This window comes from Bombus terrestris, chromosome 15 (assembly GCF_910591885.1).
Source record: "Bombus terrestris chromosome 15, iyBomTerr1.2, whole genome shotgun sequence".
Taxonomy (NCBI): Eukaryota; Metazoa; Arthropoda; class Insecta; order Hymenoptera; family Apidae; genus Bombus; species Bombus terrestris.
Genome location: NC_063283.1, coordinates 8,190,053 through 8,209,093, shown reverse-complemented (window position 1 = coordinate 8,209,093; position 19,041 = coordinate 8,190,053). Strand labels below are relative to the sequence as shown.

The 19,041-nt window shown below is 39.6% G+C and overlaps 1 protein-coding gene across 3 annotated transcripts in view; it reads right to left on the bottom strand.

The window, feature by feature from the left end:
* The window catches only part of LOC105666567 (sodium-coupled monocarboxylate transporter 1), a 37,101-nt gene extending 18,373 nt beyond the window's left edge, over nt 1-18,728 (bottom strand). The window contains exons 1-2 of one of the 3 annotated variants that reach the window (XM_012317158.3): nt 18,535-18,728; nt 16,724-16,870 (exon numbers count right to left, since the gene is read on the bottom strand). The gene's annotated coding sequence lies outside the window, so the exon portion shown is untranslated. Of the gene's footprint in view, nt 1-16,723; nt 17,020-18,534 lie in introns of those variants that run through there. The other 2 variants (XM_012317159.3, XM_020866716.2) reach the window with 2 other exon arrangements.
* Nucleotides 18,729-19,041: the final 313 nt, after the last annotated feature.

Here is a 19,041-nt window from a genome sequence, read left to right as displayed (position 1 = left end):
ACGAGCCTCTTAAAACACCCGGGAAAAACAAACGAATGTTATTAACTTATTACCGTGTTACTAATAAGACTTTAAGTATGGGCGTAATGCCGATAAGAAGAGAAACATCTCTCGCGAAATTGCAGCTGGCCTGTTCTTCAACTGATTTTAAGGAACGAGAGAACGGAAAGAAGAGGATGCAAAGTACACTTTGCGCTAAAAATACATATTTGTTTAAACGAGTCTGTTGCGCGCTCATTAAGTACGTCGCTGTACGCAAATACTTTTTCATTAAACGTTTCGAGAAACGTTTTGTGTTACGAAAACATGCATTGATGTCTGGTAACTATGACATTGGTAACAATGCTTGATCTAGAGAGAAAAACATTCGTGAAATATGTCGCATAATTCGTCTGGCAGAAGTCGATCGCCCGACCCCCGGCAAATACAGATCCGTCTTAATTAGCAACTTCATTAACGACGATAAGGACATTATTCGACTTAGTGCTCGCATCATCTACGGCAGATCCAGATCTTGCGTCACTCCCACTATTATCAATCATAGAATTCGAGTTCCCTCATTAACGTTAATCGAGAGCGAAGAAGGATAAGCAATTTACGCCGCGATAAATACCAATCTTCCATTTAACGAGAATATTCGTGTTAATCGATAGCAAAATTTATCCATACCTTTCTTTACTATAGTCGAAATTTTTCTAGCATCGACGAGCGCCAGCGTCGCCTGCATCGAGTGTAATAAATAACACACCCATTGCCTTGTTAACGAATGTTAATGCAAAACGAATGATTTCTATAAAACGAAAAAAGAAATGAAAAAAAAGATGATCTCATTGCGACTGTTTAGAACAATGATGAATAGGTGATGAATGTTCGTGCACGGTGTTAGCTGCCAAAATGCAGAGTTTATTTTTGTCGATTAGGCAACTGAAATGCAATAATAGTTGTTTCTTTCATAAAGTATTTTTGGCAATGATACTTGATAACGAGCGACGTTTATTTCTCACGAATGTCTCATGAATGTTTATTTCTTTATATGAGCGATTAACAAAGTTTAATCAGTTCGGTACTTGGGAGCGAGCTACATCTCGATACTTGTTACTTATTAATCGACTCGTTATCTTTTTTTTGGCAATGAATCGCGCGTAATTTACGAGCAAGAAAATATAATATAAGAGATTCGATTATATCTTGAAAATTGCTCCTCGTGTTACATTCGAGGAACAAGTAAGAGAATCTTACGCAATCAAAGCGTCATTGAACGTCGATGCGAGGTGAATTTGCAGATCGAAGTTCTGCTTGCGAGCCACTGTAGCTCAAAAGACATCCTCATCGATAATTTCATTATATTGTCAAAATCGAGAAATCGTCACGGCTCGATGGTGTCTGCATTTGAGCACGTTTGCCAGCCCACTTCTGGATGAGTTAATCCTCACGGTGCACCACGGTACGTCATTGCGCATTGCTGCGCCATCGTTACACTTGGCTATCCTCCAGATGCATCGGGGACCGATGGCGAGCGCCAAGGGCCAGAAAAGTTCGACTACTGGTCGATTCTGGAGTCGCGACGTGATTTAAATTTTCGCCGAAGTCGATCGAACTCGTTCCATGAGACTTTAGATCTCCCCAGATTCGTTAGAGTATTCTCTCTGCTGCACTTGCACTCTGATTAACTTTACTCGGTCTGATTAAAGACCGTATAATCCCCTCTGTTCCGTGAAAGATTTTCGCGTTGGTTTCGGCAATCGTTCTTGTCGTGCAACTTTATAAATTATGCGCGGCTGCTTTTTCGTCCATTTTGGTGATTAATCTATCCCACTGCAAGGACAATTAATTTATCAGCGTCGAGACCGCTGCGGATTATTTGTTCAACTGAATACAAGAATGTGGAAGTTACGTTTTGCTGCGTTTTATTTGAGTCGGATCGTTTTATCGATCTCTGCGATTTATTATTAATTAGCTCGATCCGCTAATTATAAATTACAAGGAGAATTCACGAACAACGTGGAGCACTTTTATTACAGAAAGTTAACCACACTTCGTTTGTCAATTTCGATTTAACTAATGAGTCACGGTTAAATTTAATTTAAACATAAGCTAAATTACCACATATACATATTTACATACAGCAAGTCTGCATTGCGGAATGAAATCTAAAGCCACATTTAAAAAATGTTTCCGTTTGAATTGTTGTATGTCAATATGTATTCAGTTTTTTTTTTTATCAAAATTTTTTGCTAGCTCTAGGCGCAAAATATATATCGGGAGAATTCTATCCAATAGTTTCAACGGTTACATCGGCGAAAATTTTTCGATCGTTTATGGTGACAGAATCGATGCTCTGACACCTGACGCGTGACGACAGTTGCGTCCAATGTAATCATCAATCGGCCAACGATCGTCGCCAGAACTCGACACGTTTTCACATTTGATGAGTCAACACATCGCAAACGGATTCGCTGTTTTTACTCGGATAGTGCGATAATCTGGAGTGTGATCGTGATCACGAATCGTGACGATTAATCACGTTTTATATCTTTCTCAGAAAATTGCCTTAATGTTTCTCGTATCTTGTATATATATTCATATAATAGACTCGGCATTTACGTTTAGTTAAATCGTTATTTGTTCACAAGCGATCCGAGAGATTTGCACAACTGTCACGAACTTTGTGCTGGTTTGTTTAATCCAAATTTTGAATAATTAGAATCATGAAACCGATAGCGAATCGATGTGTACGATACGTACACGGAATCTTCCAGAGATCATAGACGATGACACGTTCGAGTTTAAAAATAATTCTTCAATTGCTAGGTATGCAAATATTTGCCACGAAACAGGCGTTTCTTTGCGACGCTCACGAGGTAAATTTTTGGTTGCACGGTCTTGTTTATCAGAATTTTTCGCCCCACGTGCCAGTTGAACTTTATCTATCATCATTTTTTATCGCAAGTCACGTGAAGCTCCACGTTTTAGTAAGACAACGACATTTACAACGTATGACGTTAATTTCAATTTGCAATTTAAGGTAAACTGATAACTGATTATACTTCTTACTCAATATCACGTGAATCGACGCGGCTGGTTCCCGAAATAACTAGGAAAAAATTGGAAATGCCGCGAATTACTTTTAGCAAGTTTTAGCAAGTTTTAGTAATGCGAAACATCTGTGAAGAGCAGATAAAGGAAAACGATCTGGGCAACGTGGATGACCTAAGTTTTTAAAAGTATTTTTCATCCTACTATCAAGATCGTTCTTAAAGATTCTAAAAAAAGAATATAAACACGATAAGAATGTACATACATTATTAGCAAATTTTGGCGTAATTAAGAAGAATTATGTTCACGTGATGGTTTAAGGGAATTACGTCGGTTTCCCTGACGCTTCAGTTTGAGGAAAGTCGTGATGGAAGGAGAAATGGCCGTCAGTGGAAAGTTCCCGTAGCGCACAAACCAAGCGCATTAGCGGTTTAATATTATGCAAGTTTGACGTATTATGCTAGACTGGTAATCACGGTGTTTAACCGATTTATCCGCTAGTAAACACACGTTGATTCATGATACCGTCAACAATTAGTTCTCACAGGCAGCAATAAATTTCACGTGTGCTGGCAAACAGACATGGGCTGGTAAACGAAGTCAAATAAAACGCTGTCAGTACGACAGAACTTTCTCTCTCTCTCTCTCTCTCTGTCTATCTTTTCGTTCAAATTCCGCGTCTGCAAACAGTGTCAAAAGTGCAAACTCGCTCATAAAGAAACAGCCTGTTTATCAGGGAATAATAGTCTTTTTCGTAGTTGTAATCGGTTTCGTAACTCTTTGGATCGTGTGTATCCTTTTTTCGAGCGTCGCTGTTTTCGACAGAGAAAGAGAGAAAAAAAAAAACAGCTCGATGTTAATCAAACGAGAATCCACGGATGCAAAGTTTCTTTTTCTTCTTGTTACTCTATTTTCGTTCGTGGCCAAAAGTAGATTTATTTGAAAGCAGCGGCGCGTCGCGTCGTTTCGCCGGTTCGTTTGAAATCCCCTTACCGTTTGCCGCTTCAAAGCGAAGTGGTGCTGTCGTCAAACTTCTTCGAATGCGATTTTCTTTAAACCACCGGTTCTCATGTAACGGTAGTACGTTCGTAGTCCTTATCCTTTCGATGGTTGAAAGGTACTAATTTCATTAGAAGAACTTCCCTACTATTAAAGAGACACGAAAACTCGTCTTTTCCTAATACCTCGCGCAGTTCATCCAATTCTTCTTTCTTTTTTTTTTTTTTTTTTTTTTTTCTAACATTTCGCCACTGCTTATCTCTGTATGGATAGACAATGCGCACATTTTCAATCCTCGAAAGAAAAACAATTCGTGGATTCGTACGATTCATCATTTGACGAATACTGTAAATAGTGATCTATCAGTGAACAACAAGTGTTACATGAACGTTTCAACCGGAAAATAATGAACGATTAATAGATACACGAAACAAATTGTTGCAGTAACTTATTGTAGTCGAGCCTCTTTGAAAAACAATGACGGTTCAGAAAAAACCAAGGCTCTGTTAAGACTGCGTGTTTACTCGACGAAATTCTATTATATACTTTGGCATTTTCTCGAGATGAAGTAAGCAATTAATGAATATGAAATGCGTGAAAGGAGGAAGTTCAGCTCGCAAGTACCGCTCGCATCATTTAACGACAGATCTTGAAGTGACCGCGCGTAAGAATAGTTCGTAATCAACAAAATAATAAAACTCGGTTTACGGAAATATAGGAAAGGTATGCTAATTCCAAAAACTACGCATCGTTCGGTTTTTCCTGGTTATAAACGACCATCGATTATTCAATGGCAGTTATTTCTAAAGACCTGATAGTTTTATGATTCTATTGTTACGCTACGACACAAATCGTTGTCGCGTATTATCAGGATTTCCGTTAGAAATTCGCTGATGCAGCTGCTGCGAGTCGTTCACTGGATCGAGTTCTCAAAGTAGATGCACCATTAGTAATCGGTTACAGAGCTAACGAGTAGTTGGAGGTAAGTTGGAAACGCGTCGACGTATACACGCTCGTACGTAGGGATTCCGTGGAAGTTACCGGTGATCTAATCATCGGCGCCCATCGTATCAGGAGCCATTAAATCTCTTTAGCAGTCAAGCCGTTGAGTTATGTTAATTGCACATTCGATCATAGAGAAAGCGGAAGACGAGATAGAATTTTGAACGTAAAAAGAATAGTTATGGTTATAACGAGATTCAGATATTTACACAAATTTGTATCTTTGTAAATGCAAATAAAAAAATTGGAATCTAGGCAGAAATTTCTTTCACGTATTAAATATCATAACGAGTCTACTTTGGATATTCGACATTTCTTTGGTTTCCTTACTTTAATAATAATGCATGATTTTTAATATAACGTGCAATTATGTCTCAAATTTCCATAAATATATAAAAATCTGTTATCTAATTGTAATAAAAGAACACCAGAAGAAAAAAGATGTCAAAAGAACCTTGTATATTTTTACCTACGATCGGTAATATCATAATAATAAAGAACATCGACTAACTGACAATGATTGAGAGGAAAAAGAAAAACAAGGAGATAAAAAATTGTTACGAGCATGATTATGCGCAATTTTCGTAAAATTTGCGCCAGAAGAGCTATTGCTCGTTATTTTACGCAAGAAGATACGAGAAGATAGACAAAGGAGGTCGATGGATGTTCGACGCGCGTTACCGTGATTTTCTTAGCGATCTGCAAGATTTTCCGCAAAGGTCATTTTTCTGCGTTATAGTTATTTCGGGAGTAAATTGTCCGTATTGATAAAAATGGGCCGCGGTTTGTACACGGCGAGTACTCTCACGTTGGCGCCAAGAGTCGGCAACCGCAAAAGAACATAAAGAAACGAGGCGAAACTGGACGATGATATACGCGTTCCCGTGGCTAACGACGATTCTCTCTGATTTATGTTCGCTTTGCAACCTGGCTTGCGATGACGAACCTGTATCGTTAACGAGAGCTTCTCCGTTTCTTCCTTCTCAAGTATGGTCTACGGAATAGAAGAAGTTTCAAACAAAGCCATTTCTGTTTATATAGTACGTTAGATGGCCTACTCTCGCTGATAAAAGATAAATTTATGGTATTTGGTTAGGAATAAAGGAGATTTAGAGGCAAAGGTGTCTAGATGCGTATTTCATGGCCAATTTTTCCACGACTTTTCCTTCATCGCATTTCCATTCGATACTTCTTTCATGCTGTCTCAAACAACGATTATACCTGTGCAACGTAAGGAGAATAATGTGCATTGCATAACTTTGCCTTGAACGAAAGAAATATGTATTGAACTCCAGACGCGAAACTTTCCGGAGATGATGTAACTCACACCTGTCTACGAACCATTCAAACATATTCTCGATTTTTCCTTTTTATGGTCTTGTTAGTCGGCGAAGAACAATGGCCGTTTAATTATCATCCGAAATAGAAGACTCTAGAGTCTCGAGACAGGCGATCGACGAGTTTCGATCTCTCCTCCGTCGTTCTAAATTGAACGGACCTTCGTCTATTTGAAATCCCCTGGCCGAAAGTTTCGAAGCTTTCGTTTAATGTGCTAATTCCGGCCGGGTTTGTTTGGATGGCTCGCGTCTTTAAGGCAGTCGGTTCATCTGCATTTCAGATTCTACGGAACACCTGAACGAATATTAAACTCGACCACTTCGTTTTACATTACCAGTCGTGCAATATTCTTATATAGACATTAGCATTAACCGATATTACCTGTGTGATTCTTTATTATACTTCGATATTCTTTTTTGTTGGAGAAGAGAAATGGAAAATGGTTGGAATAGCAAGATCTTATAAAAGAGATCGAAGTCAAATGATCCGTTCCATTGAAGAATGCAATCTCGACTTTTCTTCGTCGCTTCACATAACGATTACATGGTAATGGCGCGTTCACGAGCCATCTACCGAAACCCACCTGCCAACTCCATCAAAGGATCAAAAATCGGTCAAGGAAAGAAATCTCTTCGATTTCGTTTCTTCCATTTCTAAATACTTTGTTCAAACTGTGGTAAAACGCTTGTGTCCGTGGTTCTATCTATATCGCGGATTTACCAAATTAAATAGAAAATTTATAAATTTCACTGTAAGCTTCGCTGTTTCATCCATGTTTCTTTACAAACGAATATCCACAACGACCGAATAAATTGAAATAGCAAATACGATAAAGCCTTTGCTCGAACGATTACCAGTATTTTTATACGATAAAAATAAACCAGTTGATTCACCATTAGCCTGGATAACGTGCGCGCGCGACGTTTAAAACGTTTCAGCTTGGGAAGGAGATAAGACCGACCGTGGTTTCAGAGCCACGACAGTACTCTTTCCGTCTTTGAAAAGGAACGTTGAACGAAGGATATCACGTGAGCATGGAACTCACGAACTCTATTCGGCCGAATTGAAAAGTGCCGTTGCACGCGGCATTAACTTCAAAATTAGCGAGTTCCTCGTGAAATAGCCAGCCCCGCTACCAGATCTAATCAACCTCAGCCTGAGAAGCCCGGTGTGCCACGCTATAATTTGCGGAGAAGCGTGAAATAAGTCGCGGCCGAGCCGTTATCGTCGACGAATCGAATGGCACAGCTTCGAATTTGCCGCGGTGCTCCTCGAAATTCCGCCGAACTCTGTTACATTTTCTTGGAGACGATCGATTGGTTATTGCGGACCTTGTTTTCCGTGAAATTAAGCCCTTTGTACTTTTGTTCTCTCGCCTTTAGAAACCTGATTCATTTTCGGTGGAAGTAGTTACGGTTTCTAGCTCAGATAAATATCCTCAAATTTTTATATTCCAAGCAGCAGAGAGTGATAATAGAGAAATTAATTTACAAGACAAATTCGATAAACGTAATTACTACCCTTGGAATTTTTTCATTCTGAAATATTTGTTCTGTCTAAACTAACTAACTAAAGATACGATAAAAAGTCACCCAAATTATTTTTCAATACTTCCTTCTTCATCTCCTAATCTGGTGCATTTCAACCGCAGTTTCTTCCGTTCGTAAGATCTTATAAAAGTGATTTGATGTCCTTGAGCGAGCAATATCTCTGGCTCCGGTTATAGTGAGAACCAACCGCGGATATTGGACGCGAAAAGAAGCCTGATCGAACGCAAAGGGGAAGCAAAAACTGGGAAATTACATCAATTGAATTGCCGGGCGGAACACGTTTAAATGGAACAGTGTGACAGATATTGTTGGCAGGGTTACAAATTCCAGCTACGGGGTCAGAATTAATCAAATCTGTTCTGCAAAGTCGAGCAAGGAGGAAATGTTAAAACGTTCGAACCAATTAACTACGAACACGTGACCGTCGCTCAATATATCCCTGTACAGTTTAATCTTTCGGAGATTAGATTTCCGAATTAACGAATACGTACGTCGAAAAGTTCCAGACAGGCACAGAGATATACCGAATTAAATCTGAGGGGAAAAAAGAAAAAGGTAAAACTTCCCTTTCAAACCATCTCTCGATTCTCCTTTCGAATTGCTCTTTGAAAGTTCGATCATGTAATTACCTCGTCGCAACTTGTAAGTCACCATCTAATTAATGAATGAAACAGGCGTTAGCAAAGCCACCCGGCGTCAACGCAGTAGCAACTGTTTCGAAGTTTCCTGAAGCTGACACGTTATCGCGTAAGTTTACCCGAATAACATACCGCAAACCGAGGTCACGTCGTGATAGTCGCAGGATTGATAAAACCATCAATTTGGTTCGCGATGACACCCTTAATCATATCCACGTTCGACACTTTCTCCATTCCGTTATCGATGCTGCCTCTCTACAGGTCCATGATATTATGGGAATAAAAATATTTTTTCTTTGCGAGATACGTAATCTAACATGTTGCTTTTCATCGTTGCTGTCGCTCTTACAAAACTCGCTGGACACAGCTGTAAAATAGACGCTTTTAGAGAAGTTAAACCTTGTTACGGCCGCTCGTCAGCAGCCATTCAACAGCTGACGCCTCGTTTCTCCTTCTTTTTTACATCGTATTTTCGTTGCTCGTATAAGAATCTCTTCCGTGTCATGAAACGACTTCCGATCGATGGTAAAACAAGCCAGTGATTCTCGGTGCTTAATGCCAGTCCAGACGCTTGATTGTATCGGAGATCCCTAAAACTTGTTTAGTATCGTCTCTGGGGTAAGCTTATTGAAGCTTCTCTTGTCCTTTATCTTTCGCGATGGAAAGAGGTCCGTGAAGATACTTCGAAGAATCAGACGTTCTTAATTATTTTCTGGTAAAAGCAGCATCGGGAGAATTAACCATTCGTATTGAGGAAAAATTATTCAATACGATCGTTCATTCATTCAAGCACTCTTTCGTAATAATACGTTTTAATACCGAATATTATGTTTCGAAAAGAAAAAGATTATAATTATTTCCGAACCTTTTCATTCATACACGTTAGCATTGTTCGCTTTTCCATTTTAGATCGGTAAAATTAAATAAGAAATTGTATTTTGTCACGTCACCGATGAAATAATATAAATTGCAATATTTCAAAACGAGGATTCGCAAAGATTTTAAGAGAAATTGCAACTATTTTCTCAACTCTAAGCACGAGTTATCCAGCTATCTAATTATTTCTAGCGTTACATTTACTCTTTGGTTGCAATAATATCGTATAATTCATCACTATTTGTCAGATACAGAATATTCTTCGAAAAGCTGGAAATATTTGACACGGACTGAAATCAAATAGAATCTTTGTACGAAAGAATTCAAGGGAAGACCAGGTGCAAAACTAATCACGTTGCAATCACGCGAGCGGAAAAAAAAACAAAAGAGACGACAGCGGGAGTTGCGAGGATTGCGCAACGCGCACGATCAAATGCGCTCGTCTCGAACCGGCGTTAACCGTGTAATTGCACTTTTGTCTGGATACAAGGTTATCGTTGTTCCTTCGTTTCCCTGATTCACGATTTCACATCGATCGAACAACCCTCTCTTTCTAGCTTGTTTCACTTTTTCAACCATTGAAACGAATTAAATGTATAGATGCAGCACGAGAAGAAGAGGGGAAAATATTCTTCTTGTAATAAATAAATAGCAACCACGATATTCACGTCATCTTCTGTTCTCGTTGATGAATCGTCGTACTGGGGAGCAGGCAATTTCGCTTTCAACAAAACTGCGGTAGACGTGACGTTTGTCTTGAAATGGAGGCTAGGTGTCTGTCGTAGAGGGTTAGGTAGAACTGTGTGCAGAATATGAATGACCCTAGCAGACTAATTAGAATAAGGTGGTATTGACTAGCAACCACGCGCGCGTAGAGTTCGTGGTGAGTTACGATACGGGCTGTAGAACTTGGGAAAATGTGGTGTGCGTGGAACGGTGATAACTGTAGAACTATGTAAAATATTGTTGCATACGTAGGTATAATACACTGTTAGATTATTGCGAACAAATAGCATAGTAGATAAGTAGTTTTCGAATTATCGATACTTAGAGGTAATAGGATAAGAGTTGTAGCCAGTTTGATTCATGAGAAAGTTAGGTAAATCGGATAAGGAAATCTACAAAAGCACGATGTGAAAAGCAGAAAAGCTTTCTGTTCTTGAACAATAGATGCTCCGTTTGCAATGATACATGTACTATTCTGTGTTCTAATTGTAGAAGTTTTCACCCGTAGACTGTTTGACGATTAATTTTTAATTTAATAGAGTCGTCGGTGACTAATTTTCGATTCACGATAATTACTGTTCGTATGTATTATTCAATGTTCTAACTATATAACTTTGCATTTCTAGAATGTTTCATGATTAATTTTTTATTTGTTGAATCTACAGTGATTAACGACAACGTAAACAATCGACAACTCAAACAAATTTACGATGTCTCCACTTTAAATAAATTGAGATATCCGGTCAAGACTCGAAAGACCTCGACAACGTAGGTAGATTTTGGGGATCCAATTACGGCGAGGCGATATTTTCAGAGAAATTGGGAATGCTGGCGCAATTAGCAGATGAGAGGTGCACGGACGTGGAATTCAGGTGTCCACACACGATATGCTTTCTAAAATCGAGGAAAATACGGTGTTTGTCTTGCAGTGTTTGTGTTCCGAAGGTAATTTCAAGTGTTTGGCGTGTGAGGAAACGTGGAAACACGGTGAACATGGATAACTCTAGGTGACCAAGTGGAACGTGATAAGGGCAGTGAAAATTTTGGAATAAATTACAGAGAAGAAACTTAGAATTCAGATGGTCCGCGACACAACGAGAACCTTTCGACGACTCTTTCGTTAATTAAAGTGTATATAGTTTTATGGATCGTCGATAAATAACCCGTGAACGAGGTTAAACGTTCGACGAAAGAAGAAATGTGACTCGATTCGATGGCGTAAACGTTTCAGGACTTTTAACTAAAGAGTTAAATTTGAAACTAGCCAGATATGAAAAACAAAAGATTCGTTTTACAAGACGAGCGTACACTTTGCCCTCTGCAATTTGTTTTTTGTTCAACTTAATTAAACTTCTTAATGGTATTCTAAGTCCGTTGATATCTGAAACTTTCATTTAATTTACGTCCATTCTTGTTTGCGCGATTAAACGTCTTCACTCGACAACTAGAAAGACGAGGGTTCCATAAGATACGTTTCTCGGATCATGTTCGATCCCGCTTATCAGCAAGCAGATAGAAGTTTCGCGATGAAAAGAGGTCAGTGCAAGCGATTTCATGCATATTTAGGTCTATCTTCTACTCAATCCCCTTTTAGGTATATATTCTACAATACGAACTTATAAAAAAACATCGCGCTCATTCATCATTCGATCTGACGATAATTTTAACTGACCGTATTTCCGTTTGCGTAACCAACTATCTATCATTATGACTATGTGCTCCTCGAATCGCGACTGTTGGCAGTAGAAAACAACAAAAGAATCATCGGTTATTCGTCGACGTGACTACTTATACCATTGCTGCATTGTTTGAATTATGAATTGATTCTCCGGTGGAATATGTAATCGTAAAAAACAGCAAATTGCACGAAAAGACATACGAAATATCTTTAATCTTTTTCATTCAAACGGAGTTTAATTCTTCGTTCATTAACTCGGTGATTAAATTCAAGATTTAGGATGACATTAATTATATATTAATTTTAATATTTTAAGGTACATGTTTCATGAATTTCTTTTGGGGTCCTTGTTGTAATTAATTGATGTTTAATTTCTTTCGAAATTCGATATCCAAAGAATTGACACGAATCGATCACATAAGAATGTTCTTGTAAAAAAAGAAGATATTTTTTAATTTTATAACCTGAATACGTTTGTAAGAGAACTGAAAGAATCGTATCAGCGCAGCTGGCTTTCCGAATGCGGGGAATTGAAACAATCGTTTAATTTCGTCTTGATAACATCGACATCGAATAACCAAGCATATTCTACACCATGACGTTTCTATATGACTGTGCGGCCAGACCGTTCCGTAAAAATATATTTTATAATAATTGCAATTTATTCCTTTTTATTCGATCTATTTTACTTGTTTGCTTTCAATTTCAGTTTACATACATATTTACCCAACAGTTTTAGTCTGGAAACATTTCCGAAACGAATCAAACGTATGATACATTCGCTCACAGAACAAGAGAATCGATTCGAGTAGTCGGTCGAACGAGAACAACACGAAGAAAGAATTTAACAGTTTCCGTAATTTCCTTTGCCCGCCACGTGAACGAAGAGATTCATGAGTCACGGCACGTACGCTCGACTTGCGATTTCGATATCCCGTTACAAGTGCAAATATTTGTCTGTAAACGCTTCCCGCTGGCTGGCCGTTGCTGTTTCTGCTTTGTGCTCGCTACATTTCAAACGCGAGATTTGTCGACCCGTTGACCCTCCAGACCAGTCAAGAATCCATTTGTTGTCGGATATATCTACTACAAAAAAGAAGTGGTGCGACAAACTTCACGTTTTTCGACAAATCTGTCAAAGCGAGATCACTTTATCCTCGTAAATTTAAAAGGTCTTTACGTTTGCAACTTCGTGAACAGTTTTTAAACTGACAATGAGAATTATTAAATTCTGCAATTATTTCGAGAATGCAAGTGTCCCCAGGAGAAAAGTGGCGAAACATCGTCACGATAAAAGTGTTTTCGTAACTCTCTCGTTAAATGTCAGTATACAAGTTTCGTTAAACGTCGCCGGTGTTCTAAGCGACGAACAACTGTGAATGTTTTTTAATAAACAACCGTCCGGCAGCCACCTCGAAGGCAGTGGTCCGGTTGGAAAACTTGACGTGGCGCATGTTCTTTTCAAACGGGGGCAAGAAACGAACCGGACTTTTTACGTCGTGTTCCAATTAAGGAGCTAAGTAATGCTCCGGCTACGACGAGACTTTGTAAGAAGTACGGGAACGCGACTTAGCGCGAATTAAGTGAGTGTGACACGCGGACCTGCCAACCTGCAGCGATTAATCACCAACATCGTGAAAGAGGCGAGTGGAAACCGGGACAAAGGAATTCGTTTCTTTCATAAAGATTCGAGAAAGCTTGGGGAGAAATTACCAGACGATCGAAGGGAGTTCGTGCGACTTCCTGCCCCTGAATCGCCATCTTTGCGAACGTGTTTCGTGAAAATTAATTATGTTAGAGCAGACATGCGGGGGAACAAAAATAAGCTAAAAGTCATCGCGGTATAAGCGATGAATTTAAGAATTTGTATTCAGTAATATTTAAAAGCGTTCTTCTATCAAGTATCGTAAAAGTTTCATTTTTATAGAAGACGAAAGAATACACAGAGTATGCATGTAATATGCAAAGGTATAAAATTCATCCAAATATAGTGCACATTAAAAAAGCAATTTTCGATCTAACTTTCATTCTTTTAAATTATCTTCAAAAAGCAACGAATTTGCATAAATATCTGCGGTTTACTGATAAAGCTTTCCTGTGTGTGTACGTGTGTGTATTAACGAACACTGTAGAATACAATACAAGAAATTCTTCGTGAACTTCCTTTCTTCTACTTCTAATACACGATTCAATGAAAAAGTAAATATCATACAATTTGACGAGGAAGCGTAAAAATTTTCTACAACGAGACGAAATTCCCGCGGAAAAGGGAAAACATGGAGATAAGAAAATCGTTTGGCATAATACGTTTTAGCTGCGGCGCCGCGATGCGATTGCGGCGAATTTTATAACGTAGCGGAAATTTTTATAATGCAAATCCGGACCACGTAGGTCGTTGGAAGAGTCTTCGTTTCTCGCCGAAAAAGAAACAGAAAAGGGTGAAGAAGGAGGGCGAGGCTGTGAACGACGGCCGCGCATTAGGGACTTTCTGATGGCGTCAGATGCTCGTTGCCTCTCGTTTTTATAGGCGATTATCGCGGAAGTTTTGGGGGAGGGCGCGCCTTTTGCTCAGCCGCCGTGCTGGAACCGAACTTGCCGGAACCTCGTGGGAAAAAAGCTGCTTCAGAAAGTACGGGTATTAAAGAGACTGTGTTTCCTTCGAACTAAATCCTAACGAGAAATCTTTGGGAATCTCGAATTCGTCTAATCTTTGCGAACATGAGTCCCGATAAAAATCCATCAAAACGCAGGAGTAAATTACGAACTGAAAAATAAAGTTTACAACGAAGAAATCTAAATGGAAAAATATCCAATGAACGTCCAGGAACAAGATGTGCAAATATACCGGCGACTAAAGAATAAAACTCGTATCAAAGAAATTCAAATGAAAGCTCCATGAAAATTCTATCTAGCGCGAGGAGGAAAATGAGATTTATCCATATGTTCTACAAAAAGTCATTCGAAGCTTCAAAAATGTATCGTTATGAATTTACAGAACTTTGACAAACGGGAAAGTATGTTAAAAGACCAAAAATTGATAATTTTGACTACCATGCTTTACTTTTGCTTGATATGAGAACCGAAATATAAATAAAATGCATCACTTGCTTCGAATAAATTGCAAATAGAAATAATCTATAACAACCACGTTGATAGTGATCAAAATCAACAAGAACCGGCAGAAATCAACCAACGTTCAAACATCATTGTAGTAGTCGTTCACGATTATCTCGATCGAGTTGCTTCCGATAGTCACAAACTGCTCATCACGTTTGGCAAGAACGACGAGTCCAATTCTTCCCATGGGACCAACGGATGGGATCTCGACAGCGGAAAGTTGGTTTCCTTGCAAACCTGTTCCTACGATAGAGGTTGAATGCATCTTCGAAGAGCAATAGACAAGCGAGGGCAAGGCGAAGGCTCGTGTAAACCGCTATATCGATGACTATTTTTACACACGACGTGCAGGTCCGCTTGGCGACGATCTTGAACCTCGATTGTTCACCACGTCGATCTCCTACAACATCTTTTACGCGGTATTTTGTTTCACGATGACATTTTCACTCTTAGAAGAATTTTCTTTTCGTGGAGTTTTCATATATCAATTGCTTAATTTATTACTGTCATATCGAAGAATGTTCCTCTGTTTACATGGTCAATCAAGTCACTTGATTTGAATGCCATTGGAAATATCTAAAGTTGGTTAAATCAGCGAACACGATATAAAATTAGGATATAAGATATATCACACGGCAATGCATATGGAGCATGCGGAGTAAGGGATACGAGCTGTAAATAAACGTAACACGAGAAAGCACGAATTATTATCATCCATAATACTTTAGTAATTAGTAAACTTTACTATTAGAATTCGGTCTCGCTAAATATGAAATTAAATTTATTATAATTAAATAAAAAGACATTATATTAAATCGAGAATATTCGCGTGAAACTTCACTTTGTTCCGGGAATTTCTATCCGTATGATTCTTAGGAAAATCCGAACTTATAGTAAGGGGTAAACTTTCCCGATGAGAGTAGTTACTCGTGGCGTTAAATATATTCCTTTAGTAACACGGGTCACGTCGTTGAAATTGAAATGAATGGCGAACGGCTCTAAAACTTATATTTTGCCCTTTCTGCATGTTGTGTTTCCTTAATCTAAATATAAACGTAGCTCGACAGGGATGAGAACGAAAGCTTGGCGAGAACGAAAGCTCCGCGAAAACGAAAGATTCGAGGAATTACAAAACGAAGATGGCTCTTCCATGGGATATGCATTCTTTGTGGAACGATCTCGCAATAGAAAATCACGCGATTGGAATAATCGGCGTGGCCTCAAATTGATGCGTTCTCCACTAGCTAATGGCTAATATCCGAGCGTTTCCTCCCGGAATTCGTGTCTACCAATCGAACGAATCTGCGAGTATAATGAGATCCGTGGGTTCGTTCGTTTCGTGTCGAGAAGACGATTCAACAGAGGATTGCGCACGTTTGAAAATGGTTGATCTAATACGGAAGAATTTTAAGCAAAGCGGATAATTACTTGATTATTTAGAAAAAAGAATTTCAAGCTTGAAAGAGAATTGAATAAGATTACAGATGTATTGAATAAGATAATAATGAGATTTGTTAAAAGATTAAATGGCACAATTCTTTAATTAATAAAAGTAAAGAAATAGAAGCGTGTCGATGTTTGGAAAGCAAAATGTTTTGAATAAAAGAAGTTTCTTAAGGAATTTTAAGGACAAATAAATTAAAAGTGCGTGACTTGGGCGAATAAAATTTGTACAATATAAGAATTCAGAGGGCAATTCTCAATGAATTAACGCTTGTTCCTTAAAGATTCCAAGAAATATCTTACAAGAAACGGAGACTCACCTCTCACGTCCTTTTATTACAAATTCTCCGATGTTTCCTCGCGCTGGCTCTCATTCCCGAGGAGGTTCAGCATCGATTCAACTCGGAGGCTCTCACGAAGTCGCTGGAAACTTTACGACACAACGTCCTTCGGCGGTCGCCAGGCTCCTACACCGAAACAGAAAGAAAACCGACTCCGTGACGCGTCTGATCGATCGTTCGTATCAATTCGCTGCACCAAAGCAACTTTAATTTTCCATCCAACTGATATCAATTCACACGAATCTTCTTCTTCAATCGTCTACACAAATCATCCTCTAAAAAACAAGAAAATATGTTCAACGATGTCCGAACGAGCGACACGACGCGAATGGCTTCGTGCTGCGGCGCAAACTGCGACCTTCGCGAACTTGGACTTTCTTCTAGAAACATTTTGGCGGCACAGAGCGGATTGCATCAGCTCAGATTCGAACTCTGCTTACACGTGGACGCGCACGGAGAACGTAGAAAGCGTAGAAAACGAGAGAAAGGAAAGAGAGACGTGTAGAGAGCGATGAACGAGTGACGAACTAAAACGAAACAAATAGACGAGAGGGGATCGACAGCCGCTCTGAAATAGAAGAAGAAGGCGAAACTGGACTCGTTCCTGTTAATTCACTTAAACAGACGCGCTCGACTAGTTCGTTAGCTCGATCGAACCGCGTCGCGACAAGCTCGCGCGCTGCCTCTGCGAGTTGGTCAACGTCGTCCCCGCCGGAAATATGAAGCACTATTTATCGGGTGACGCGTTTAATCTCGGCCGTTGGCTATTTTCAAAGGCAACAAACAGTGTCTTTAGAATCGAAGTTAGACACCGTTACGCGGTGCCAATCCTGTTCCTTGGAAAATCGGTCCGCTTTTCGATAAACAACGAGACGAGTCGTAGAAACGTTGAGTTCGTTCTTCGACTTGCACATCGAAAACTACGTTTTCAATTGTCGTCAACCAATTTCCATTAAACTAATGGGATCGCCGTTTCCGATGCTTTTCCAATGGCAAGAAACGAACGAAGTTCAGCCATACTTCTTGGTTCTGGGAGGTGTCGGAGCACTTGACATGGTCGATTTTTCGAGAACATTCTGTCTGCGTAAGCTCCTTACCTAGTTTTACACTTGCGAAGGTACGCGTTTCATTCTAAAGACCGTTGAAGTCGACTGTTCTTTTTCTTCTTTAGCTTTCGATCATCCGTGAAATTCAGCGGTTAGATAGGAACGTTCTGTTGATATTATTCATCCGGTTTGCAGAATAGACTTGGCCGAAACTAGCGGAACGAGGTGGAAGGGTTTGTTACCAATAGAGTAATTTATGAAGCCGTCGCGCCCCCGATAAGCCGCTTTATCTACGCGAAGACCGTGTCATCAATGGTCTCGAAGCGGCTTCCCGCCTGCCAGAAACTGCTGCGATTTTATCGAATCGCCAACCAGCTATCTCAAAGTTTGAGAATAGTGTGCTGCTCTAACCGCTGGCACGCGAATTTACGAGCTGCCGAAATGTTAAACGCGCCCGAGTCGTATGTTTTCGCAGCTGCATCTAAAATGGTTGTGCAAACCAATTGGGAAACACGGAAGTTGATTCGAGAATGCAGATTTAGTTGTTACACCTGGATTTTCTCCTTTCCCGTTATCATGTACTGACAATAACTCTGATCTTCTACAAACACTCTGTTCGTTGTATCGAATATACTCGAGTTCATCGTTACTTATTCGATGAAACGCCAAAAAGTGAGAAATAAAAAAAATAAAGATATTTGAACGCAGATCATCTTTTTACCTAAAACGACAAGTGTTACATACCTAGGAAATCGCGAACGTATCCTATCAGTGAAAACTTAACGTGAACCGAATGGGAACAGATCGAAACGGAAGTGCGCGAATGGCGGTCGATCGATAAACGTTGCGGCAGATCGTCTCCCCGGGTGTCGGGACGATGATTCGAACTGATAGCTGCAAAGACGTGCGCCGTGGTCAGTCGTCGACGTAATACTGGGAAGCCGAGAGAGTTCGGTTGGTATATTTAAAAAGCAGAAACGTAGAGTGGCGTTCGCGGCCGAACGACTGACAAGCTGGCATACGGCGCCATACTCTTGGCACCAGCCGCTTTAAGCACATGCTCCTGGTCTGAGTATTGTTTCTTTCACCAGGAGAAGTTAAAAATAAAGGAGACGGTCTCTCGCGTTAGCCACTCTGTGTATTTTCTTTTGTTTGCTCTATCCGTGGGTCGGCTTTTTCATTCTTTGGTGAACGCTGTTGTGGAGACTGCGACAACCTTCGCACGCTACTAATTAATATCTTTGTTTAATA